The sequence below is a fragment of the Corvus kubaryi genome, unplaced genomic scaffold (genome assembly GCF_017639235.1).
Source record: "Corvus kubaryi isolate FWS band 111438036 unplaced genomic scaffold, C.kubaryi_AGA036_p1.0 65183, whole genome shotgun sequence".
Classification (NCBI taxonomy): Eukaryota; Metazoa; Chordata; class Aves; order Passeriformes; family Corvidae; genus Corvus; species Corvus kubaryi.
The window spans coordinates 60,060-87,419 of NW_024581822.1; the positions used below are offsets into that span (position 1 = coordinate 60,060).

Below are 27,360 nucleotides of genomic sequence, written 5' to 3' on the forward strand. Positions count from 1 at the left end.
CACTACTGAAAACATCCAAGATGAGTAACAGATGTAATCCACTGCACTAATAGGGCCTCTCCTCCAGGCTAATACTCTTCCTTGCAGCACAAGTCCCTGTCACTTCATCCCTTCAGCTACTTCCTTTTCCAACAAATGATTCTACTTTTCATCCACATTTTCTCTCACTCAATATAGAACTTTCTATGTGCCAAGAAATGCTGAAAGGAATTCATACACATTCTCTCCCAAACTATGTTTCATTGGGAAATTTACCTCATTGAAACAGTTACCAAGTAAACCCAGAATAGTACAGATCAAAAAATTGTTGATGACAAATCTATGTTGCATTTATCTATTTTCCTATTTTTATCTACCTCTACTTTGTTAACTCTCATTTCTTTGAAATTTGTCCCCATGCTTTGCACACTACTGTGATCAAGCCATGACTGGTAATTATTTCTAGTTCTAGCATTCATATTTATCAATCCCAAGAGACTTTTTCCCATTTAGATGCAAACATTTTTCAAATAGTGACTGGAAACAATTTGGAAAGCATTTCATTCATCTATAACTTTTTAATTACCTTTATTAACATACAAATTATATCTATTGTTTTCTTCAACCAGAGAACAGAAATCCATTCACAGAGCATGTATTAATGTTTGTGTTCTAAAAGTATCCAAAATGAAGTTCATTCCATTTCTTAGTCAAGCTCACTGTTTTAGTTACATTTTTTCTACCCATAAAAACTATCCACTCCCTCTTTTTTCTGGAACAAGGACATAAAATTCGTAGTATTCCATACATACTTAATTATTGTAGAAATTTACTTCTTTTTTCTTCTTAACTTCTATTCACATGTATCAGGGGCCATAAGTAGACATAATCATTAGACCTGTTCACTATTTAATCATACATCCACAACTCCCTCTTTACTACTGTTTCTTTCTGCAAAAGTCTAATTTTATACTTGTACAGACTGCTCTGAGCAATTTGCGTGATATTCTCTTCATACACTCCCTTATAATTTTACATTAATAAATACAGTCTACTCATCTGATACAATCTGCAGATTATTCTCAAACTAAACATTTTCTTAACAGAAATCACCACCCTTTTCAATTTCATTCCAAGTGGAAACTAATTAAATGCTGAAGCCTTCAAACACTCTAATTTTGGATCTTTATCACAGAAAACTCCCTGGCAGGAAGAGATGGTACTGAGGGACTTCGTTTACTGTGCGAAAGCTACAGGCCCCCTCATTTCATTTGGTTAGAAAACAGAATCATAACCAACCAGAACAAGCTTTGGACAAAGATACAAGGTGATTTGCACTTCCTGAAATTTTGCTAAAGAGGTTTTGTCACCAAGTGTGGAAGCTTGATGATTTTTCAGGCTCAGTGAGATTACGAAGATGGTAAATTGCTAGGACTTGAGGAATTAAAACCTCGAGTCTAAAAGCAAGATTATCAACTTGAGAAGTCATCTTAAGATTCATTTAGAAGCTTCAGCAGAATACATACTATAATAAAGACAAAACATTCAAAGTAGGGGAATGTAGGGGAAGATTCTGGTATCATTTTGAAGCTTATAGTGTGTATTTGATGTAAAATGCTCACCTGAGCAACATAGAGACTATTTTCAATTTAACTGTGTAACATTTTACACCTGAAAACACCTTTGCAAAAATTTTGAATGAAAACACCCTCAGAATGGAAGGCAGAGGAATGAACAGACAAATATTCAGAATGACCAATTAGCAATCTTGTGCCAAATGTGTTCTTCTTTTAGGAAGTCAATATTTACTGATGCATACAAAAAAATTCAACAAGGTGAGCACACATAGAATACAAACTGAGAGCTGATCAACAGCTCAAGAGCGGCTGCATTTGCAACACAAGCAGCAGCAATAAATTCCCCAAAATGACTGATGATCAGTGAAGACACAAATCACCAAACCAAGGTGGCTACTGCTTTTCTAAAGCTCTTAAGGTGGTGTGTGGCAGAAAAACTGAAGCTGAGAGAATAGTAAGTGCAATTTCCCTCACAAGCCTAAGTTCAATCAGAATCATGTAGGAAAGTAATTAAGGAATGTATGCAATTATTTCCTACAAGCCTCCTCCTCCATCAGTGATCCATAACTACCACAAATACCTGAGTTGTTATCAAGAATAATCAACTCTGTAGCACTGAACAAGGTCTTAGGACTTTCAACCCCAAAGAATTTCTAATATTACTTTCTATTTTACTATATTCCTTTACATTATCTCCTTGATGTTCGAAATGGTACAAATTACCCAAGTAATTTCTAGATTTTTATCCTCTGCGAGTCCAAATATCCTCCATTAAGAAAAAAAAACCAAAACAAAAATTAAGCCAAAACAAACAAACAAAAAACCCCATAAAACCAAAACCCCCATACTTAGGAAGTTTCACATCAATCAATCAGATGTTAATGGAAATGATTCCTCAAAAAAAAAAAAAAATAGAGTGGTTATAACAAATATAAATGTTTGATTCAAAATTTTTGATAAAGTACAAAAGGAGAAAAGATTGAATCAGAATATCTAGGGAAAAAAAACTGCAAGACAATTGCTAGTTATTTGTTTTCATGATCAAATAAATAGCTCGTTATTAATAGTTCCCATGACAGCTTATTTTATACAACATGCTGCATTGAGTTAAATTCCTTGCATTTAGTACATCACATGGTCATACTGGTGAAAGTGCAGTAAAAAGTGTCAGTGAAGTCTCCATCCCTGGAGGCTCGGCAAAGACCCGAGCAACGCACTCCAATCAACCCAACTGTGATCAGTGGTGTTGGACTAGAAGATCCCCAAAGAAACTTTCCAAATCCAGCTATGATGTGATTTCATGAAATAACTTTTACAGCTTTTGGTGTTTAAAACAAATTATTCTAAAATGCGTGACATGTAAACGTACAATGTATTTTATCTGTCACATAAATAGCAGTACATTTTAAAAAATCTTAACTTCATAACACATACGAAGAACAGCTTACCCTCTCTCTGACAGCAGGACATAAACACAACTGCATCATGGAGGTTGGAGGTTAAAATGTAATCCCACTATTCCAGCAGTCAGTGAAATTAGTAACTGTTTGAAAGAAAACAAGAAAGTCCCTTTAATTTCACATTCTGTAAGAACAACTTCCTTTTGATTTACTCTTTATCGTAACAGTGAGAAAGAATCTTACATTTTAAAATACCTCATTTTCTATTTGTAACTTAGCTAATCATGGATTATCCACAAAGATCAATCATTCAATCAAAATATTTTTAACTACCATCTTTCATTATATCTAGATGAGATACAATGTGATCTAGCAACCAAAGAATTAAATTAAAGAATATTTTAGGCTCTGTATTGATTTAATGAGTAAATTTTACAAGTCAGTCTCACAAGGCCTCAATTTCCCTTGTTAATATTTGCCAACTTCAAAATTATGTTTGAAGTTGATTCATTAATATTTACTGATACCATCAAATTTGCAGCTGAAAGATGTTATACATGTTGAATGCAAGATATAAATCTGCATAATCAATTAAAGCAGTTCAGCCATTTAGCAGTTTTGTCAAATAATTGTTTCCCCATGTCTAAGCATCAGTCCCTGTTCAAAATACCAGGCAAAATTTTGAAATGGAAAAAAAGAAATAAAATCAAAGATAGAAAATTTAACCTTAATTTTAATAAAATTAATAGAAGAGTATTCATGTATATTCTTTCACATCTTTTATCATGTATATCTTTTTATCATTTATAAAAATCATGACTATGTTAAGGAAACCTTGGAAAGAATTTTCTTTCAATCAAAATATTAAAAGTCACTAGAATAATCACTGGAAAAATCATAGATCTGGAGCTTTGGAGAAAACAAAGTAAAAGTAAGTTGAACAGCTCTTCAGAAGTATTCCATAGCAAAAGAATACAACTCCAAAATTTCAAGGAAATTCCTGGTGTCTTCCAAAGAAACATAAGCTCTCTTCATAACTTCTTAACCTAAAAATATAGTTTATCTCTCACAACAAATTTCTTCAGATGCTGGTGACATCAGAACTGGAAGCAGCAGTCCAGGTGGGATCTCACAGGAGCAGAGGGGGAGAATCACCTCCTTTGCCCGACTGCTGTTGGCGCAGCCCAGGACTGGGTTGGCTTTCTGGGCTATGAGCACACACTGCCAGCTCATGGTGAGTGTTTCATCAAATGAGTCCTCCATCTTTTTGACAGACAGTATTAGGGGGGCAGAAGGCATTCTACTTGCTTCTCCACTATCATTCTCATGCTTTTCTAAGATGATCAGGTCAGGCAGGGCCTCCCAGAGAAAGAGAGACAATGTGCATGCACTCGTTGGAGATACCCTGACTACGCTCAGGTCCAGGAGACTAAAGAAACTATGCAGTATGACAGTAAAGAAATTCCATTACAGGAGCTTGCTACCCAGTAAAGAAATTGCAGCAGGGAGCAGGGAGCAGACTGATCTTAGACACTACAGGAAAAACTTCCAGCAGATCAGAGGGCACTGCACAGTTCAAGGCTTAAAGTCACTGAATTAACTGCAACCAAGTAGAAGCAACAGCACACTCACAATGACAATGTGGGCAGAGAAAACCTTGTAAATTTTTTTCCTTTTTCTTCTTTCTTCTCTATACACTGAGTTTGCAATACTTAAAGTGTTAATTATCCTAACTGTTATTCTAATAAAACTTGGCACTTCTTCAATTAAAAAACATTTGGTTTCCTTTGAGGAGCTAATTACACGGAGAACGCCTATGGTGAACCACATAAAAATCACGGCCAGCTCAGGGTCCTCGGCCCCTGTAGTTACTAAATATATTTCTACTGGAAGAAAAAAACCCCGAAACACACACACACCCACAACAATGGAGTTAAGTACTAGCACTAATCCTACTTCTCTGGTCAGAGATAAAAAACAAACAATCCAAACACCAATTTTGGTACTTTTAGTATCAGAGACCAAACATTCTCGAAATTATGCTATACGAACACCTACAGGTTCAGTTATCACAACAGCAGTGGTTCAGAGAAGTCCACACCCACAGCACTTGGGGGCTTTTAAGCTAAAGATATACATAGAACACTGACCTTGAAAGAGCTTAACAGGAGTTAAGAATCTAATCAGAAGTAGTAACTTTTCTAAACTAGATAAAAGAATCAAGAGTGCATCAACAGTAACAAATACAGTCTGAAAATAATAAGCACTTCTTATTAGATACAGTAATAAATGAGTGCTCATAATTCTTGTAACAGATTACATTTGAAAGCTTCCAAAAAGATACAGTAATTTCTCTTTTTTTATTTACAATCGATGTAATTTTGAACAAAAGAGGGAACTGTGCCTTGAAAGAAAAAGAGCAGCTTACTTGTCAAATATATACAAGATTCTCTGTCAAACAGACAAAAACTTATTGGTGATTCTTCTTTTAGAAAGGTAAGAGAGTCAATTGCAGAAACAATGCACTCCTCCAAGGAAATTATATATATGAATGGATAAAGCAGTCTTCACTTTTACAGTCCTTTTTAACTACTAAGATAATACATTAACCAGAAACACAGTGAAGTGAGATGTTACCTTTGTCTGATATTAACTAATGAAATGTCTTTGTAAGACAAAAATTACCTTAGAAAATGAACAGGACAATCACATGATAGTAAAGGTTTATTTTTTCTTGTTTACTTACTGTATTGACTCCATACAACCCTATTCTAGTATAAACACAGTCAATGAATAATAAAAATTCAACTCTAAAAAACCTCAACTCTAACATCAAGCATGATCTTCCTCCACCGTAGTATGTTAATAATCTACTGACAGTCCTTGCAGAAACCTCATTCCAAAAAAAAAAAATAAAAACAGGAAGAGGGAGAATCTTTGGAAGCAATGAAGTAAAAGAACAGACTATGAAAGTTAGAAGGACATAACTCATGTGTTAAAAAAAGAATTTGTGACATTGAAATTGTTTCTTACACACGCAAATAAACACATAATAAAATCTGGGGATTAGGAGTTCCACCTGGATAAATTTGGCTCATGAGGTAGGAGAAAGTCATTCCTAAACATGTAAGTGCAAAACAAATAAAGGAATCAGCCACTGAAACAGATGACTTCATTAAGCAACAGATTCTCAGTTGCTCATTCCCTTTTAATTGAAGCACCTAAAATGCTTTCAAAAATACCCAGCCATTGAATCAAGAAGCTGAACAGAATTGGGCTTTCTGCCCTGCATAAGTCACATGAAAGTTAGCAAACAGAAATGGCACATCCTTTTCTTAACAGAACTTAATAGAATGTTTGCCTTCTGTTTCAGTGCTCATCTGGGACCAAAGTACAGCTGCCAGTTCCTGGGAGAAAGTGCAGCTCCCTATCGGTAGAATAATCTGGATACCTTGGGAAAGGAGCAGAGAGGGAGGAAAAAAACCAATGGACAACCTTAAGGTAATATTTGACTTTTCCATTTTTGTTTCTGCTGAAGCACTCCACTAAATTTTCTTTTCCACTTGCTTCCCCATGTCATTCCTTAATGGTTGCAAACATCAGAAGTAAGATCAGAGGTAAGATCTTTCCTCTTTTGGCTGGCATCAAAGCAACATGCAAAAATCTAATAACCAGGAAACTTAACATCAGTCTGTTCACAACTCAGCTGGATGTTTATAAATCAAGATGAAAAACAGGCAGATGAGAGAGCTGCTGAGTTTGTAATAGTTATGCAAAAATGCATGACACTTGGCAGCCGTAAGGAAACTAAAGTGATATTCGCAACCAGGAGGTTTTGCAAAATCAAAGCATAGTGAAGGCTATACGGTAAAAAAAGAGTCACAAAACTGAGCTAAAAGCCTTTCTTCTTACACATGGCAGACTTGGAGACAGAAATGTCAGAATTCAGTTTTGAGTGGGCCACATCAGGGAAAAGAATGTCGAATGGGATCATTATCTAAATAATCAGACTTGCTTTGTATCACCATTTTCTAGTTTAAATTGAACCATGTTTGATGCAGTACTTTTATTAGAGCAAGACAAATTTTACTGGGGATTGCAAATAGTAATATTGCCATTTGATAAAGAAGTATCTGCTTTAACTTTAATTCCACTATGCCATAATAGGCAGACCTTAGCCTGTGAAAATTTCCCTTGGCATTCCAATTTTCTTTTTTTTTTTGGGATAGAGAATTTTACACACTAAAAAGCACCAAAAAAGGCACCTAATGAGCTAATTCAAGTATGGGAAGCAATTTATTTGCATTAGCATATAGGTTCACGCTGTCTAATTTACACTGGTTTACAGCTTCAGTAGAGCTCCATGCCACCAAAAGTTGATTGCTTCCTGCATGTGATCTTCACCATCACCGTGGCTCAAGTGTACCACTGATCTAAGATCTATTCACTTATTTAAAACTGAAGGAACTGAAAAACTGAAAGCACTTTGTACAATGGTAAGGCTATGAATAAAACAGAGCTGTGAAGTTGCAAGTCCAAACCTCACATAATGCTGCCAATGCCTTTTCCTCTCTAAAATTGGTGTGACACATTATTAAGGCAAAATGACAGGTGAGTTTAAAACTTACTGAGTTTAAAACACCTTTGAAAGTGTTAGCTTCCTGCTTAGCTCTTTTTATGTCAAGTATTAAGTTTACACTGCTAATCAGAATTCCCATTTTTATTTATAACACTAATACATAAATTTGCTGTCAAGCCATCATGAGTGTTAGAAACTATCAGCCTTAATGAGTGAGCTGTTTTCTTTTATATGTAAGATGGGATTTTTCATCTGTGTGCCTGGATATATGTAACTTTTTCTATAGAAATTAAAGCAAGCTTGATGCTTTTTACAAAATAGTATTTTATTTTATAGGCTAAACATTCTAAAAATAAGATTTTAAATTCATTTTCCATATAAAATAATTATTTAAGCAATATTAATATTAGTACAGTAACAAAAGACTTAAAAGCTAAATTTGCATATATTCTCAAAGGTAATTCTAGTGAAATCCCATTCAAGCATTTCAGACTGATAATAAGTAAAACCAAGTCAGATTTTAAATCATCTTTCAAATCAATTTGGAAGTCAAGCACTTGTAGGAAAAACCTACAATCGTGTTATTCTTACTGTTTCCTAGGCAAACCTACGTAGCCACATAGAAAGCCATTCACTTCATAGAATAATTGTGTATAAACTCATTATTTGTGAGAAAAACAGTATTTTCCTTTGTGGTGAACACATTATAATAAGGGTGTGACTATCGTGGCCAGCGGCTCCTATGTTTAGCTGTTCCCCAGTAGTATCTCACAATTCTTTGCAAGTTAAGACTTTTTCCACCTACTCTTTTAAAACAAGTATTATATTCTTGCTCCTAATTTCAGTGTAGGCTTTTTCTTGCCCTTCAACTTCCTTTATTTCTGAATAGCTCAGGTTAATTTTAGCAACCATATTTAAGAAAAAAAAATCAAGAATGCCCATTATTCCCCATACTGGAATTTAAAAGAGCTCTCCATGGTTCTGAGCTATCTCCTGCTATAGTCACACACTCTGTGTGTGACTGTTTTTTACCCAAGAGTCTGGCCAAGGCCCAAACACAGGTAGTAACTCTTTGGTTGTAAATCTTTGTATTCTTTCTAAAGCAAGCAACCCTGCTTTAGCAAACTGAGTCTCGGGGCAGAATCTCCTAGTAATTTAAAGGAGAGTCTGGATTGCATTTAGAGCTCAGTTCCACAAGGAAGGGATCTACAGGATCTGAAGGATCTACATCTCTAACCATTAAGTTATTCACAAAATCAAAAAGCAGCAATGAAACAACAAAATCAGTCTGCTACCCAACTTGAAAAATTGCAAATTACGATTATAACAAATGGCAGCAGAAGATTGGAGGGCAGGGGCTACCCCATCATGATGTATTTGTACACGATTACCTACATTGAGGTAGGTAAGTGAGGAAGTTAAGAAGTAAAACGTTGTTTTTTGAAGTTGGTTTTGCTAAAACCAAAATATCCTAGAGAGACAAGTAGACTCGTACAATCATATAAGTTTTTAGTTTGGAAAAGACCTCTAAGATCATGTAGTCCAACCATTAACCCAGCATTGCCAAGTCTACCACCAAACCATGTCTCAAAGTGCTGCATCTACACATAGTACACCAAACAAATTTCTTAATACTTTTAATACACTCTGAGGCTCCCACGTCAAGGGAGCCTCAAGAAAATTTCGAGAAAGAAATGGTCCCGTAAGTAGATGATACCAACATCATTCTTATGTGGAGACTAACAGGGATTCTGAAGGATAGGAGGCAGGTTATACAGCAAGGTATTAAATATCATCTGTAAAAGATAATAAGCTGTTCAAGGCTAGTGAATGCTCTGTGGTGAAATGACTGCTGAGTATAAAGACAGAATTTTATAAGAAAACTAGATGGTCTTTCAGAAAATGCTGGGAAGCTGGTGACTTCAAGTCCACTATCACTTCCAGTAACACCACCAGAAGTTGCAGAAAAGAAGTCTTTGGAGTACAGTTTCAGCTGTTTTATAAAATATTAATGATCAAGTTTTTGCTCCCTATGACACACATAAACCAAGCAGAGAGGTGATGATGAAGCTTAATTGGAAGATACTAAATTGGCAGCCTACAGAAGTTTTGAGAATCCAGTTCTTACATGCATAAAAACTGTATCAAATATTTTGAAAAGCACAATGGAACTGGAAGACTTGACATAGATTCCACAACGGCAAATGATGCCACAGTTGATTATTACAGCACATTAAATACAAGACCACAGCAGGAAAGTTAAATAAAATAAATGCATTAGCAATTACTAGAAGGAACTTAAATTGATCCCTACATTGAAATCTTTATTCACAAAGAAGACGACAGAAGAATTCTTGCAGCTAAGAAACTACAATACACATCAGAAATAGTTGGCACATCAGTTAACACCAGATACTGGGAAATAAAGAACATTGTGAGGGAAGTCATGCCTCAGAAGGTGATTAAGTTTTATAAACTAAATTAGCATGGAATTAGGGAGACCTGGTTGATGTAGAATATTAGGATTTTCAGAAGGTGCTACTAGATTGTGAAATTCACTGTAATTAAAATGTTCGAGTTTAAAAAATTTGGTATGTTAAAGAAAGCAGACTTAGATATTCTTTCTACAAAAATCCATCCACGGATACTATACTGCATCTGTCTTAGAACAACCCAAGTCCTGGAAGCTCAGAAAGTAAGCTAGAAGGGTCATGGCTGCTTGCTTCCACTTCTACAGATAACTGCTACTGACATTTGAGTAAGACAGGGAGCCTTTTCAGATAAAAGCTCAGATCACATTAATTTTAAAACTGACTCTTTCTGACTGGATCTTATGTAGGCATGGTCATTGCCAAAAATCTATTCAGTAAGTGAAGAAAAAAAGTGAAGAAAATTGCAACAAAATACAGTAAATAAACACTGCCACAGTGCTCTATCAGCCCATTCTGATAGAGCTTTGATACAGTTCTTAACAGTCTTCAAGACGCCTAATATAATGAACTTGAACTTCTGAAGCACCAGAGTTAGGGAGAATATATTTACTGCAAGAATCTCAAAAGCAATTATTTGGGAGCTGGCTGGAATGATATAGTGCATGTATATGCATTTGGAAGTAGGTAGCAAGAGTTGAATTCTGCAGATACACAACAAACCCATACTGCTAGAGAATTTAGGGACAACTTTTTCAGAACTAAGCCTTACCATGTCAATGTTAATACAGATTAAATACATAATAGAGAAAATAAATTTTAAGACCGCTTTCTCTCACACTGTTCTTTTTATGAAAAGCAGCAGTAAACCATAAAAAGAAAGAAGTCACAATGTGCAACCAGTCGTGTGAAAATGAAGACGAGATATCACACAACACAAGCATTTCTACAAAAGAAATGTAATGAAAGACATTTGGATGGTAAACTAAAGCACGAAACATAACTTTTACCTGTAGTTTATAAAACAATCAGTATTGGAGCTTAGAGGAAACAAACCTATTACATTCTGACTGTACCTTTGATCTAATCAGAGCTTTCTATGCATCATAACAAATTGATTAGAAATCCCAATAGTAAGTTTTGTAAATGTAGTAATTCCTATGTTCTTCTATGACCTAACAGAGCATTATTAGGACAAGCACAGTTAAAGGCTCCAAAAAGCAGTCTATTAGGAAAACAAGATCAAAGAAATTTTGTAATTGTATGTGATTTTTATATCCTAATGAAATCTGTGCATGTGAACACTTTGAGTTCATGTTTTAATTTAGGAATCACAACATTTCATCTGTATATGTACTACTAAAAACACAGGCAGACTGCACTTTTCAAAATACTGTAATAAACAAAAGCACTCACAGGGCGTCACGTGCTGCTGCTGGTATAATTAAGTCCTCCTGTATTCAACAGACTTACTGTTCCTGCTTTGCACCCCTAACTTAGATCCTGATCCTGCAACCAGCATTCACAGAAGCATCCATACATACCCAAAGTGTCAGCTGCAACCAATACAGGAGAATTCTCAGAAACAAAACAGAACCCCATACTACCTATGTGATTTCACACATTTTCATTGTCCAAAAGTGGTCTGAATTATTTCTAATCTTTTCAGAACAATATCCAATCATCAATTTGGAGGAAAACTATTCATTTTTCCTTTTTTAATTTACATGCATTTCTGTAAGTGATGTCAAATAAATTAACTATTTACTAAGTACACTTATTGGAGGGGAAAAAACCCACTGCATTCTCAGCACAATAGTGCCTGACCTATTTTCTAATCACACTATATAGAGGAACAGAATGAGATTGCCAAAACATCAAAACCCAGAGGCTTCATTTAAAATATACGTAAACATAAAGCATTACATTCCAAGTCAGACAGAGGGAAAAAACAGTAGATTTAAATAATACTAAAACTTGTTTTCAAAGTTCAGGGAACACTATATGTTTTAAATTATAAAAATTCTTTATGTTTGCTATTCAAATATCCCAGATGTGTAGTATATGGAGAAACACGAACCGAAAACTAGACAAATAACACTGATGAAGAGGTAACTGATTTTTTCCCTGTACTTCATCCATCACTACACAATAGTACCAACACAACAAGCTCTGGAATTCTTTCTTTAGAAAGAATTCCTCATGCTCAATTGAACTTTTCAGATACACCAGTTCTCCAGCAGCTTTTGCCTACTGCATATACATATGCTTTCATAGAGACTGGATCAAACAGCCACCAAAATTCTGACTGCATTTTACAATCTGTAAAGAATTGTAAATTTTAAACCTGTATTTTAAACCTGTATTTTACAATCTTCTTTTTCTCAACCTCTATAACTCACAAACATCATCTTGTTTGCAAAGACATGAGAATCAAAATATCTTTACAGTATCTTAGACGCAATTCTAATTCTGTCTCCTCTGCTCACAGTTAATTCAAGTTTGATCTAAACCTAAATAATCTTGGACCATATAAATTCGCTGTTTTCAGATTTTTCATAAAGACACCAACTTGAAATGTAATACTAATATGAACACTTTTGTAGACTGGATCCAGTTTTTGCGAAGCTGAGCAATAATAGTATCAGCTGAGGTTGAAAATGTTATGATAATTGGTTCCTCTGAAAAACAGGTTTATGGTCTGTTCAGCCACCTTTTCAGGTGTTAATTCCCCATAAATGACTTCAAGACTATTAGTAGCTGCCACTACATTTATTTGGAGTAAAATCTTAGCCTTTTCCTTTATGTAGTTGAACAGCCTGTAAGGCAGAAAGACCATTCACATTGAATTTCTTTCAGAAGATGTGCAAAAATTTTGCAATAATATTTCTCCTTTTTAGATTCAGAACAAAACAAAGTGATAAATTCCTTCATTAAACTATAACACCGAGGTTAAACAAGAATACTGGGCTTTTCACCTTCACCTCAGAGCTGCACCACTAACTACTTCTGTCATTGCTATCTTACCTGTCACTACCAAAGTGTTTGCTCAACACAAGTGAACGTTAAGTCTTTTGCTAGTGGCAAGATATTCTACTTCACAATATAATCATCACTTTTCCAAAGCATAGTGGTGATGGACATCAGTTTCCTTCTATCAGGCGGTTAAAACTGATGTAAGCTTTCTTAAATAAATGAATAAATGAAACTAATTAAAAAAATAAAAGCTACCTGAACATGACAGCAAGATGAGTTTTGCTATCTACTTACTAAACACATTTCAAATCAATATTAAAGATAGCAATATTGAGGGGAAGACAGCAGAGAGTAACCAGATACTTATTAAAAAATTCATGCAATAACATGACACTGTACGAGCCCAGGATGTGTTTATTAGCTAATTCAAGCTAATTTTCAGAAACTTATTTTCAAATTCCAGATATGTAGTAAAATATTTTTGTTTTCTTTTGAAAAAAAATGGAGTGATGGGCATATAATTTATGATTGTAAGCATTAACTTATTATTTCACAGAAATAGATATCATTACAGAAAGGTTCCCTAATGACATATAGCAAGACCCACTACTTCCTACTTTTATACAGCATCACTTATAAATAATCTAATTATTTTTTCATTGATTTAATAAGATTTCCCTATGAAAAACTCTCTATGCAACAATTGATTGAAGAGAAATTTCATACACTGTGTTTATCTCACTGTGATTTACACAGCTGGTTCCAAAGAAAAATAAAAAATTTAGATCCAAAGTTGAGCTTAGACATCTTTATTCATTCCAGTCTTACACAAGAAGTCACACTTCTTAAAAACAGGCATGCAATGGAATATTTATTTTAAATATACTAGTATACCTTGTTTTTTTACAGCAATGATGGTAGATGAAAGTCTAAGACAGCATTAGCTGATCAAAAATTCAACACTGGTATTTTTAACAAAACCACACTACCCTGATTTGCTTTAAACAGATCCACTACTACACATACTGTACTAACACATATCATATATCTTCATGGAATGCTACATACACAAGTTCATTTAGTACCATTCAGAATTTTTTTATTCATTACCTGACCAGAGGAAGACCTCTTCCCAAATCTCAATATGTACTCATTTCTAACTTCCTTCACTATCTATCTATATTAGAGAAGCTCACAAAAAAAAATAAAACATTATGCCAAGATTATTTGGTTGTAATAATGCTGAAGTTTCCTATATAGGTTCTACCCAGAAAAGCTCAAGAGATTCCATTTTCCAGACAATTTATTCTTATGATAAAGTACACATGACCCAGCACAGGCCCTTGACCAGGACAAGATGAAACCTTGCATTGCACTGTTCCCATTATGAAAAATAACCATATATTCTGGTTTTTTCGATTCCCTTATGGGGTTACAAATTCACAAAGAAGCTGTTTTTCTTTTCTTCCCAAAATCTCATTTTTCTAAAAGGAATTGTTGAAAAGCCTAGCCAAGACCAGGCAATTTAATTATAGTTTATTCATCAGGTCACCTCTGCACTGGCTGTTCTTCAACATACCACCTTGAGCACATATCCAATAACTCTTTTCATGGTTGTGTTTAACAGGAGTTAAACTTACAGATCTTTTACCTCAAAGGCCATCTTTGGAATTCCTGTAAAATAAGGTTCTACCAAATACAGCACCTTCTAGTTTTCTGGTATTGAGACCAACATAAGCAACAGTTACACAAGGAAGTCAGTTCTACATATACAATTAACAGGATCTGATCCTTGTACAGAAGTATAGCCAACTAAGATGAAGGTATAACCTTTGAAAGAGTCTCATTTACAGGGAGCAGTGTGGGCTATCATTTCACAGTGCTATTGAGAAAGGTTGCTCCATGTACACGCAATACAGACTTTTGGAATAGTTTGGCGTAAGGTTCTTCTTTTTTTCTTATTTTCTTTTTTATTTTTTTTACTGTTAGTTTGGTTGTTTGTTGGTTTGGGACATTTTAATGTTTTAAGTGTTGAGCTTACTCTTCTCTCCTGCCCCATTCTCTCATATTTTCTCTGCTTGACCAAAAAAATTATAGCCCAAACACACTGAATATTAGGGTATAAATAAAAAGGCATGAAACTAGATAATCATTACAATCACACACCACCAAAACATTCTTTGCGTAAGTTCTGATCTTTCTAGAAATAAGGATCGTTATTTTAAAATGTTTGAGGAGACTTATCAACAAGAAAATGGGGGAATGGGAATCAATTCTGACAATAAGTAAAGAAAAACATTAGGTTCCCACAAATACTTTTTAACCAGTTCATACAAATCATCCCAAAATAATTCTGGTATTTGGTATTTTAAAAAACCCACAGAATTTTATTAGTTTTCTGGTTGTTAGGTTGTTAGCTTGTTATAAAATAATTTGTCTTCCCTGTTTTTTATAGGTATTTCTATATTCCATTCCTTAATCTTGTCTAATTAAATGACAGGTGGAGAAAAGATAAAAACATGCTTACATGGCAAAAAAATCTAGAACCCTCTCCAGAGTTTGACTGCACCAACTGGGCCAGAGGAACAGAGGGAGAAGAATGGTATTAAGTCTTCCTGCCTCGAAGAACAGTGAACACTCTGAGAAAAAGAACTGAGAAATTTAGCAGCTGAAGAAAGATAATCAATTCAGAAACACAACAATCTTACTAGATGAAACAAACACTTGATTACTCATTATAACAGGGCTAGGAATTAGACCAAAAAAAAGTTACATCCTTCAGCAGAGTACCAGAATAAATTACATTTCAGAGAAAGTACTGTAGGTGTGAACAAAACAGAAAACAGGAAAAAAACATTTCTTCATACTATGACTGCTAAAAAGAGCAGTGATCAAAAATTTTAAAAACCTTTTCTGTGTGCATATGGATACATAACATGCTCCTAACATCTCTAAAGAAATAGCACCGATTAAAATACTGCTGAAATACAAGATACCAACAGAAGTAGTTGGCAATGACTTAGTGAGCAACTACGTGGAAAAAGCACATACATGCATGGAAGTACTGAATTGCTTCAAAGTTCTGATTATTTTCTGTATCAAGCTATCAATTAATTTTTCTGATTCTTCTTTACAGAAAGAGATGTGAGTCTCACTGCACTCAGTCTATGGAGAAAATCCATAGACTTTTAGGAGACCACACAAAACCTACTCATTGTATTTGGCATGCACTAGGAAAAGATCCCATTCTCTCTGCCATCAACTCCATCTCTAGATAACATGTTTACAACAGTTACAGTTACTAAATTACGAAAAAGTTGATGCAAAGGAATAAATGAAAAGCAGGAAATCCTTTGATATAAGACAAACGGAAAAACCCTCAAGTTCTGCCAAATTTAAGGGATTTGCAGAGTTCAAGACTGAAAGATCAGTGCTCCAAACAGGCATATGGAAGAAAAAAAGCAGAATGAGAGGTGGAAGGCTTATGTTATTAAGCTACTCTCTGAAGCCTTTAGAATGCATGAACTACATTCTACTAATTTTTGGAACAGAGCTCAAGTTTTCCTTTTTCTTGACCTTGCTTCAAGCTATGCTCCCTGCTCTAGTGAGGCATCAAAACATTAACCCACTCTGATATATGTTGCTGTAAAATTGTCCCAAACTCAGAGATTATTTTTCACTGGTCACATCCTAACAACACTCTCTGGAATATTGCTATTGGACTAAAGCTGCTAGTTTAAAAATCTAGGGATAGGTGAAACACTTCTGATTTAGTGACTTTTGACTTCAAGTATATGCTGCAGAACAGTAATAGTTTTCAGAAATATACCATTTCAAATATACTACAAAGGACTGATGTAGAATGAATGTTCAATTTTCAGCTTTTGCAAAATAACTGCCAAAAATATCCACATTAATTTTTCCCATCCAATGGAGCTTAGTAATTCAGATTCACCATACAGATCATTTTACATCAGAACACATTTTAAGAAATACATATTAGTTAACAGCAACAATTATTAATTGGAAAACGGAGATTCCGGGTATATGTAAATTAGTTTTCTGGAATATCTGGAGCACTAGGATACAACATTATAAAAGAATAAGAAAATATGTAGATCAGCAAACTGAAAAAAACTAGATGAATTGTTTGAATGGAACCAGTGGGAGAAAATTAGTGCAAGTATTCTATGAATTATTAATATGAATGTTCATTTAAAATAGAAATGGTTTAGTAACACAAAAATACAAAGATCATAAAATATTTTTAGCAAAATAATTTAAGAACCTATTCTAATAGTATTGCTACACTAGAAGAAGTTTTATTCCATTTATTCTTTATTCCAGAAAGCATTAGTTGTCATACTGCTGCTAACAGTGGCCCATCACAGCACACATGTACTTGTTTTTGTAAATATTCTGACCCCTGTCCACAAGATCTTGTACCCAACAAAAAGGTGAGCAATACAGCTGACATTCCAGAGCCTTCTTTATCACTATGATTAATGAACTGTTTTACAATGCTCTGTGGGATGCTAATCACAGCATTCAGGAAATTATGAAGACTCAAGAGTCCATTTCCCACAACTTCATTAGTGGGAAACATTCATTTTAGTGTCCCCTTTATAAAATACATGTGGCTCATCACACCAGTTTTCACTCAGCCACTCTCCAGAAGATACATGCATTCTTCTCAGAGGAGTATTATGAACACGTAACAATAGCACACATAATTTTTCCATATTTGTTTGACTTCAGCAACTACCAAAACACATCAAAATGAAGACAAGATAATCAAGAAGAAAGGATGCATGACACAGATGGTGCACAAAAACCATCAACTGCTGCAAGCATTCACTGACCACCTGCACAGCGCTGAGTGGCGCTTTCGGGTCTGTGAGAAAAGCAACCAGTTGTAAGTTCCTTCACTCTTATAGTACAATCAGCAATCTCCTTGCACCCTTCAGACTATGTTCATGCCAAACACAACTGCACATGACACTGACACCACAATCAAAGTCATTTGACAATGGTGCAAAATGGAAAGATTGCCCTCCAGAAGTTTGCAATTCCAGACTACTATCCAGGGAAATATAAATAGCTATTATCACACATTTAGAGCCATTAAAAACATTACATTTGCCCAGCACTGCAACTGTAACATGCAGGAAAAAGAACATTTCAAGACAATGGAATTTCTACGCTGTGGTGAATCAAGAGAAGAGAGACATAGTTCTGCCTTCCTAAGCCAACCTTAAGCATAGAAGCACCAAAACAATACCATGAATATTAATATGGTTGGGAAGGAAAGTGCAAAAAGCAGTCTTTTAAAAATAGAACTTTGTGCAAACATTAGCATATTTCACAGAAAGGCACATGTTCAGTGGCAGGATTGCAAAACCAACATTCATTCAGAAGGATTCTACCCTTAGCTCAACCATCTAAAAAGGAGAAAGGAATAATACAATTACCGCATAAGAAGACGCAACGTGATGCCTGAATGTGCATTTGGCTGGCAGAAAAGGAGCCGGTAATGCCTTGAGAGAAGGATGGATTCCACTTAAATTCCTGTTACTGCTACACATGGTATTTTACATAGTATTTGTGACAAAAATGTTACCAGTAATATGCTGACTTGGCTAAGGGCATATTAATACCCTGCCGGTGGAGGGGAATATGGCATCGGGAACTGGACTGGGATTCCTCCGAAGCAGTCTGTAATACATTTGTTTCCTGACCCATAACATGAGGTCTCATTCTATCTACAAGGCCATTCTTTCCATCTAATGTGAATACTCTACTATACTGTCTTGTTGCACTCTGATACATCATGACTACCATCTTTGCTTTGTGATCCAATGATCACAAACCTTCTCATATTTCTTGCATCAGAACCACACATGTTCCCCAAGACAATGCACATCTTTTACTAAAACCATCCATGAGATTCAAACACATTATATGAGAGAATGAGAGAGAACAAATGTTTCCCAGATAAATTGCTCAACTGCTTAGTTACCAAACACGTCTGTTTTCAGCACTCACCAATGTCTTTTCATATAGGATTGAAGTACGAATCTTCAAGACTTCTCAAGTAACACTTCAACAGAACAAGCTTCTTAAATCTCTGAACTGAGGTACACTTTCCCAGAACCTGAATTTTTACAGCTCTCTTCTAGATCTCTTAAGACTACTTCTGACTAGTCTTAGGAATCCCAAACTAGCCATAATATACTCACCACAGCCCATTAATATTGCATACAGCGGTTAGTACCACCTCCCCTACATGCCTTCTACTGGTTGTGTTATTCAAAACCTTTGTCTCTAACCTGCAAGTGCAATCTACAGTATTGGTCTCTAGACCTGGGACCACACATTTGGCTCTATCCAAATACTTTCAAGTTTAACTTGCCAAGCAATTCAACAGTTAGTGATCTCTTTCTATCAAACTTAGACATTTATTAGGAGCAATGTATTCTTCCCAAGAGCTAAAGTCAATGACCAAGAACCTCCTGCCATGTAGCAATGAGGGCACCTTCCTTATGGTTTGAAAGTTCACTCCTTACTGACAGGTTTTTGGATTCATTAACCAATTTTAATACAGTTAATATGAGTTACGACAAATATGCTTAGGCAAAATCAATCTGATTAAAAGACAGTATCATTACGATCAGTTCCAAGTGAATCACCCTATAATTAACCTCTGTCTTGATTAGGTTTTTTTTTCCACATACTGGCAAGTGTCTAATTTTTCTAATTCCCTTTAGACTTGGCTTATTTCAACATTTAAGAACAACAGAAGTAACAAAGAAACCCCACCAAGAATAAGTGCAAAAACAATTAAAGGAAGATTTTCCTATGCTAACAGGATCTACCAGTTTCAGAAGTGTTTATTGGCCACTATTTAACACAATCCAAACAATAAAGAAGTACTGAGTTATCAGTGTAGTATAATTACATCATTTAACAAAGAGCAAAGCCAAAACAACCGCACAATATTTCTGTACTGTAGATGTTGCCTCGACATTTATCCATCTTATTCTTCTCTCCATGACAACTACAATTTCTTTTAATCAGCAGCAAAAAGCATGCAAGACTATCACCCCATCTACCATTTCATCTAAAAATAATATTAAATTAAAATTCATAATTCACAGATGCATTTATCATGCCTATACTCTTTCTCTGTATTTCATACTAAAAACAAAATGAAAAAAACACCTGTGATGTACATCTTTACCTATTTAACTGAAGGAACTTGTGAAGCAGGAAACTTCTTGCCCGGCTATTTCCTCTGATCTTGTCCCCTTAAACAATTTGTCAATGCAAAAGTTTAGTTTAGTGTAACCGTCTAATCCTAGACATTTTAAAAGGTATAGACTACCAGGGGTACTTGAAATTTGACTTTTCGGGCACTGTAAAAGTAATACTGATTTAGAGCCAAATAATATCCACCAGGTTATCATGTCTAGTTTTTTTCAAATTTTCAGTCAATGTTTTAGATTTGGACTATTTAAGTCTAAACTTAGATGCATTCAAGATAAAAAGTTACTTCATCCATTGGAAGAAGTATTTAAGTGAAGAAAATTTTAAAATAAAAACCACTGCAATATGCAAAAAGAGATCCTATGCTGCTTCTCAGCATCTTTTGCAAAAAGCTGCTTTCCCTATGCTTCATTCACAAAAGAGATAGACAATTAAGGGGGAAAAAAACAAAACCAACCAAAAAAACCCAAAACATAAAAAAACCCACCAACCAAACCAAGCCACCAAGTATCTAGCAACTAGACATTATACCATAACATGTAATAAGGTTATCACAAGGTTATTAAATCACTCCTCTCATCTAAGAGGAGATCACACGTACTCATATGTGTCAGACTACATTTTATGAACTTCCAAAGACAAACACATGCTCTTCCCACTTCATTGCAGCGCTTCACAAGCCTCAATGCATTAATCTCTGCAGGTAAAAAATGTACGCTCCTTAATCAGCCTCTTCTTATTCCTACGTCTCCTCACAGGTCGTGGATTGGCTGTTATATGTCAATACTATTTTCTTCTGGACTTTCCAATTCAGCAAGATAATTTTGATTTGTTTGCATGTATTAAGTGCATGGTTCCAAACCGGACACAGTGACCTAGTTGACTCCATTTCTAGGTTGTGCAGAGAGATTTACATCAGTTTTACAGCGTTGAATGACAGCACTTTCATTCACTCATCCTGGTGTGATGTTACATTTTCAGAACTGCTTTTTGTGTGTGATACTCTTGATTTAAGGTCAGCTCTTAACCCTCAATCTCTTTCTTCAGAACTCTCAGCCATTCCTTATCCTGTACTTGCCTGTTTTCTGTTCCTTTAATTTAAAAGCAGTATTTTAAGTTTGCCCTTAATGGCTTGAATCCCATTTTTCCCTGATCATTCTAATTTCTTGCTTCATGTTAAATTCTCCTCCCATCTTCCAACCTCTCTGCAGTGTCTCAGCCTGGTTTCATTTTTCACTGCAGTAAACATGTGTCAATGGAGCATTAGCATCCTCTTTTCTTGAAAAGAAAGACATAAAAGACTGTTGTTTGTGCTGCTGCATCAGAACTGACTTATCTAGAACACACTTTTAATAAAGAATATAGTTCAGAGAGAGAGAGGAGCAAGAAGCAATCTTTCAAAGAAGAATCCAAGCTAAATGCCTACCAAGATAGAAGAGCAGACTGAAACTGAATGTTAGGACAAGAAACAGACTTTGCTGATCCTCAGGCAAGGGGGAAAGTAGCAAGTAAGATCATAGATACTCCAGAATCACAAAGGGACAGTCCTGATAAAATGGAAGGGCTAAATCAGCAATATAACCTTCTGAAAAGGTATTTTCCATCAGGATTCATACGCTGATCTATTTAGATATGCAGAAACAGAGAATATCTATCCGAGATTTCAGGTGCCCTTACAATAAATAAAACTCAAGATATACAGGCCTTTTCCAGAGATTAGTTTATCTTGAAAAGCTTATCATGGATTAATCTAACTTACAGAATATCCAAGAAAGGATAAGAAAGTGTTTTAGAATGCAATAAAAAATGTCTATTTGATCTTTCTTTCTTAACAAACTACAGAACAGCAGTTCAAAAATGGAATGGATTAGACTAAGTGTGAAATATGATTTGGGAAAAAGAACCATGGAAACATTTTTATATGTGAAAAAAAATCAGGAAAAAATATTAAATACGTATATGGATGAAATACAGTTTTCCCAAGCCAGACTATGATAGCAGAAAATAATTCCAAATGCAGCTTGTTACAAAATCTGACTGGAAGCAGGAATCCAACACAATCCATAGATTGCATAATCAAGTAATATGGGAAAGATATCACCTTCACTCTAGTGCTCCATTACTTGTCTCAATCCACCAGCACTACCTAGATTTTACCTAGACCCTAAGATCAAATCAGCTTTCTTCCACTGCTCAATCTCCCTCAGTAGCTGAGCAATGCATATACCAAACCACTGGCTTAACTACAGCTCCAAGCACTGCAGTTTATAGACCTGTACAAATCCTTTTAATTACCCTCCCACACAAACTAAACAGAAAAGGCAACCACTGTGCCTTGTTCTTACTAAAGGAAGGAAAGCAACTCTGCTAAAGACAGTGACACCATCACCACAGCTTCCGGACACATCAAGTTAGTGCGAACACGGAACAACAGAAGTATAAAAGTAAGTAATTACACATGCATGCCTGCATGCAGGCTCTCACAAAGAAACAAATTTTAATTTACAAAACTGCAAATCAAGATACAAATTGTTGTATTACATAACATCATGTACAAGGGACCAGCCAATTCTGACTAGAAGTGAGGTTTTGAGAAGTCATGGAAATTCTACCTTTCATTCATTTTCAGAGCCTGGAGCACACAGATACTACACATGGGGCTGGAGAGTTGGAGGGTGGGGTGTGGGGAAGACTATTACAGATTTCCTAGTCACCAGCTAAGATTTTTTCCCTCTGAATCATTGTTTCTATTCCATACCAATAAACTATTCCTACCAACTGCAATGGCTAGGAGGAATCTGGCAAGATTAGCTAATTCTAGTCTAAAGCTTCCACAGAAGCCTGCTCTTCTCCAAAGTCAAATCATGTATTCCCAGCCTAACAACTTCAAGAGAGCATTACTGCAAACTGCTGGCCAAATCCACTGACTGGCAGCTGCCTAAAGGGATGGATTACACTCCCACACTATTTGCTCCTGCCTGCAGAGTCTCTCTGCTTCCTCTGTACAGAAGAAGTTGGACGCTTCTTTGAACAGTTGTCTGAGCTGATCCAACCCAAAAGCCAAGAAAAAAACTAGCCACCTTTTCTCTGGATTTGTGAGACAAATCAGTTAACTCATTTCAGTAGGACTGAAAGTGGGAAGAAAGCTGGGTTCAGGAAATGGAAACAAGTCCTCTCACCAGCAGGAAGCACTTACAACAGCTAACCCAGTTTCAAGACAACTACTTGGACACCGGACGCTTGGAAAGCTATAACCATATTCTTTGTTCTGTCCTGGCCAGAAGGTCCCTAGAACATTATTTGAAATCCCACTTTTCTTTTTTTTTTTTTTTAAATAAACCATTCATTAAACTCTTACAATAACACAGTACTTCTGGAGTTATAAGTGCACAAATAAATCAAAATAATTGAGAGCACTTTAGATGTCACCAGCTTGAAAACCAGTAGTGAAGTTGGGTGAACTGTAAAAGCGTCTAATCTGCAACAAATTTGCTTGAACTCTTAATCTAATTTGTTCAATTGTGAAAGCTTAAGAAATTTTCATAACTTTCTTATCATAATTAAGAATAGCGATCATAAAAGTCTTTTCTACAGTTGCATCAAAAAAAGAATAATGTCATAATGTGCTTGGTTTCCAAGTTCACACCCAAATTCATGCTTCAGTGAAGTTCACTTCATTCTTTAAGCAGCTTCTCAAAATGAAGAGTTACCTTTCTGCTAAGTTTTATTTAAATAAAAAAAAAGTGTCCTCAAACATGACTACTATGGTACTTGCCCAGACCTTCAAAAGCGTAAGAATCTGAAGTGTTCACTAGCACTGGATCTGGCATACCCCAGAGCACACAATACTTTCCACCCACAACAGCTTAATTTGCTTATAACTCTTGAAAAACTTCATGGAGCAGGGCCTGTGGCCAGCCTCTGCAAAAGTACAGCTTATCTCTGAGAAACACATGTAATACCTGCAGATGGAAAGGGTCCAGAAATACTGCCAAAGACATACAGGATTTTGTTCGTAAGACAGAGGATACATAATGAACCTACCAAAGAATTTCTCTTTTTAGAGGTGAGAGGCAAAGAGTAATGGGAGAGAAATAGGTGTAAGGAGAAATGAAAGGTGAAATGGGTGTCTGATTGACCCAATTTTGTCAGTGGTCTGACACAAAAGTGAGGCACTTGACCTCTCTTTCGCAAAGTTTCCTTTTTTCAGCTGACAAAGACTTATCAATAGAAGAGCAGTTTTCAGTTGTGAAGGCAACGTCACAAAGAACGAGAAGTACTTACTTACAAGCAATAATTATTGTTCAAATTAATACTTTCAGGGATTCTTCTTCCTCACTTTCATTTTGAAGCATAGGTAATTCTCTGAAAGTAGAAGAGGAAAATATCATCAGTTTTTATCACAGAATCATTTAGGTTAGAAAAAACCTTTAAGATCATGAAGTCCAGCCATAAACCTACCACTGCCAAGTCCACCACTAAACCATGTCCTTAAGTGCCACATCTACTTATCTTTTAAATTCACCCGGGAAATGGAGGCTCAACACCTTCCCTGGGCAGCCTGTTAAGAGCACTTGACAACTCTTTCAGTGAAGAAACAACTGTTTTAAACAAAACCTTTGTTTGGGGTTATCAAGGCATGGAGTTACTACATAATTTCCTAACAGTTGTCTCACTGATTCAGAATGGCAGCACACCACTGAACTAAACGTTGATTCCCGGCCACTTAAGAGAAAAGCATTCAAATATGCACTATCAGACTCTGAAACAGCAATAAACTGGTTGTTGAAAAAGCTTATTTGTGAACCCCACTTCAAGGAAAGGAATGAAAGCAGGAAAAAAAAAAAAACAGGAAACCAATTAAAGCAACAATAGTGCCAGGAATAGGAACGAAGGGAAAAAAATGATAAATGCTTCAGATAACTGACTTTTACTGCAATGAGAATTCTGCCAAATTAGTCTTATTTTTGAATGAAAATTAAGTGATTTTCTATTTCAAAGAGAAGCTAAAGCAGCTGTACTTTCAATGAACAAGGTGAACTGGCAACTCTAAACCTCTCAAAAGCAGCAACAGTGATAAAAAAAAAATCTGAATTCTGTGTTTTCCTATTCATATAATAAATTATTTAAAGTAATCAGCACCTACAAAGTCAGAGCCCATGAACTTCCAAAAATGGAATGCCTGAGGGAAACAGGGAGATAGCCTATTTTCACTTCTATTTGAGATTGATGGGTATACTTTGGCTAAGGTGGCACTCAATGAAAAGGTTATAGCTTTTGCTGTGATAAAAGTATCTCAGAAATTCAAACCAAAAAATACAACACGGTTACTCCGTGTATAAAAAGTAAAAGCAGAAAAAATAAACTCATTCTTTTATTGTAGCTCTCATCAAATCAGTTACACTGCCTGCTTCACAAAAATGGAGAGGTGAAACCTTCAGCTGAAGGTGACTCAAGAAGCCCAGCAGAACAAAATACAGAGCCCACATGTTCCAAGAGGAAGCCCTACATGGAATCCATTAGAGTATGGTCTAGAATGATGGTTACTCTTAATTTTGTATGAAGCATTATGATGTTTCTTCTTAGAAGTTCATATTCCCAAACTCATTAACAAGTGGAAGGTAGCACATTAGGTGAGCCATACGTATGGAAAAAAAAAATTTAGACAGATTGGCTCATGGTAAATATGAAGTGGAAACATTTACACTTCATATAATGAAAAGAACTATCACTAAATTTACAAGCTGATTTATTTGTAAGCAACAGAATTGCAAGCAGTACCAAAAAGCCTTCCAGTCCTACCAGGCTGGGCAAATCACCATGCCCTAGAGAAAACTACTACTAAGAGCACAGAAATAAAGCTCTCAGGGTTTTTTCCCACAGTTCCATAAAAAGAACAGACAGTCACTTTACATAAATTATGATTATCTTAAAACAGTCAGCCTACTCTGAAACATTCAAAACTACCAAAAAGTTTCATTTTTACAGCCTAGTATTGCTAATAAATCCCTGAAATTTGAATACTATTTATAATGTAAAAACTGAAAGTATTTAAAAAAATCTTTGCATTTGTGTTTTCAATCACCTCAAGACTATTCACAAATATGACTAATTAGACAGTGCTTCCTTCCAGATAAATTTGCGCTCTTACAGAGATCTTTTTGGAAATATAGGTCATGAAGTGACCGTACAGATAGGAAATTTTAGTTATATGTTTAATTCTGACTTTTTATTGCTGGGTGTACATAGACTAGTCACCACCTTTTTTCTTTTTTTTTAATTTATCTATTTATATAAAAAAAAAAATTCTTATAAAGGATTCAACAACATCTGCAGTGTTCAATCCAGTCTCCTGCATTACAAGACCCCAACCAAAACCGAGTCCAAAACGTTTCATCAGTATTTTTCATGTAATTTAAGTTGAACTTTAAAAAGACATGAAATCTGAAAGCACCACACTTTTAAGTGCCTGCAACTACAGAAGTGTTAGATGAAAATACCTAGATCACCTTAGGGATACAGAGGGTTGCAGCAAGGAGGAAGAAAAAATGGAAACACTTCTCCCATCCCTTCTGCATTTGACTAGGGCAAACTGATTTAACTTTGAACACAGACATTAGACCTATATGCCAGGCCAGGACTACCGTCCCAATACCACAGGACAAATCACACATATCACTCAAAATCCCACCTTTAGAGAATGGCAAATTGTCTCTGCTTCAGAAGATGATAAACTATGCACCAAGAAGACAAAAAATAAAAACAATAAATATTCCCTTTGGATATGCTCAGGATACCAGTGGCAGCTCCAAGGAACAGAATTTGTAAAGCCGAAAACTTTATGACAAATAACAATCAAATATCTTCTTGTCTGCTCTACCCTCTTTCTCAGAGATTTCTATTATTCTAATATCAAGAAATCTCAAATGTTCATTTTTAATTTCTGAGTCCAGGATCAACCTTATCATCTTAAACCGTATTCTTACATAAATATATAAAACATCATCTTGAACCATTGAGTTTCTTTCTCTCCGTTACTGAGTAGACCTCATCCTCTGATTTTCAAAAAAGATTTGTTCTTAAGTTTATGCCTCAGATTTATTTGTTTTCAGATGTTTCTCTCCCATATATGCCCTCACACCCAATAAAGACTA

General features: G+C 35.4%; 1 protein-coding gene across 4 annotated transcripts in view; it reads right to left on the reverse strand.

Moving 5' to 3' along the window:
• Positions 1 to 24,541, reverse strand: part of LOC121673096 (alpha-(1,6)-fucosyltransferase) — an 84,206-nt gene extending 59,665 nt beyond the window's left edge. For 2 of the 4 annotated variants that reach the window (XM_042046145.1, XM_042046146.1), the window contains exon 1: positions 3,005 to 3,099. The gene's annotated coding sequence lies outside the window, so the exon portion shown is untranslated. Of the gene's footprint in view, positions 1 to 3,004; positions 3,100 to 24,490 lie in introns of those variants that run through there. The other 2 variants (XM_042046143.1, XM_042046144.1) reach the window with 2 other exon arrangements.
• Positions 24,542 to 27,360: the final 2,819 nt, after the last annotated feature.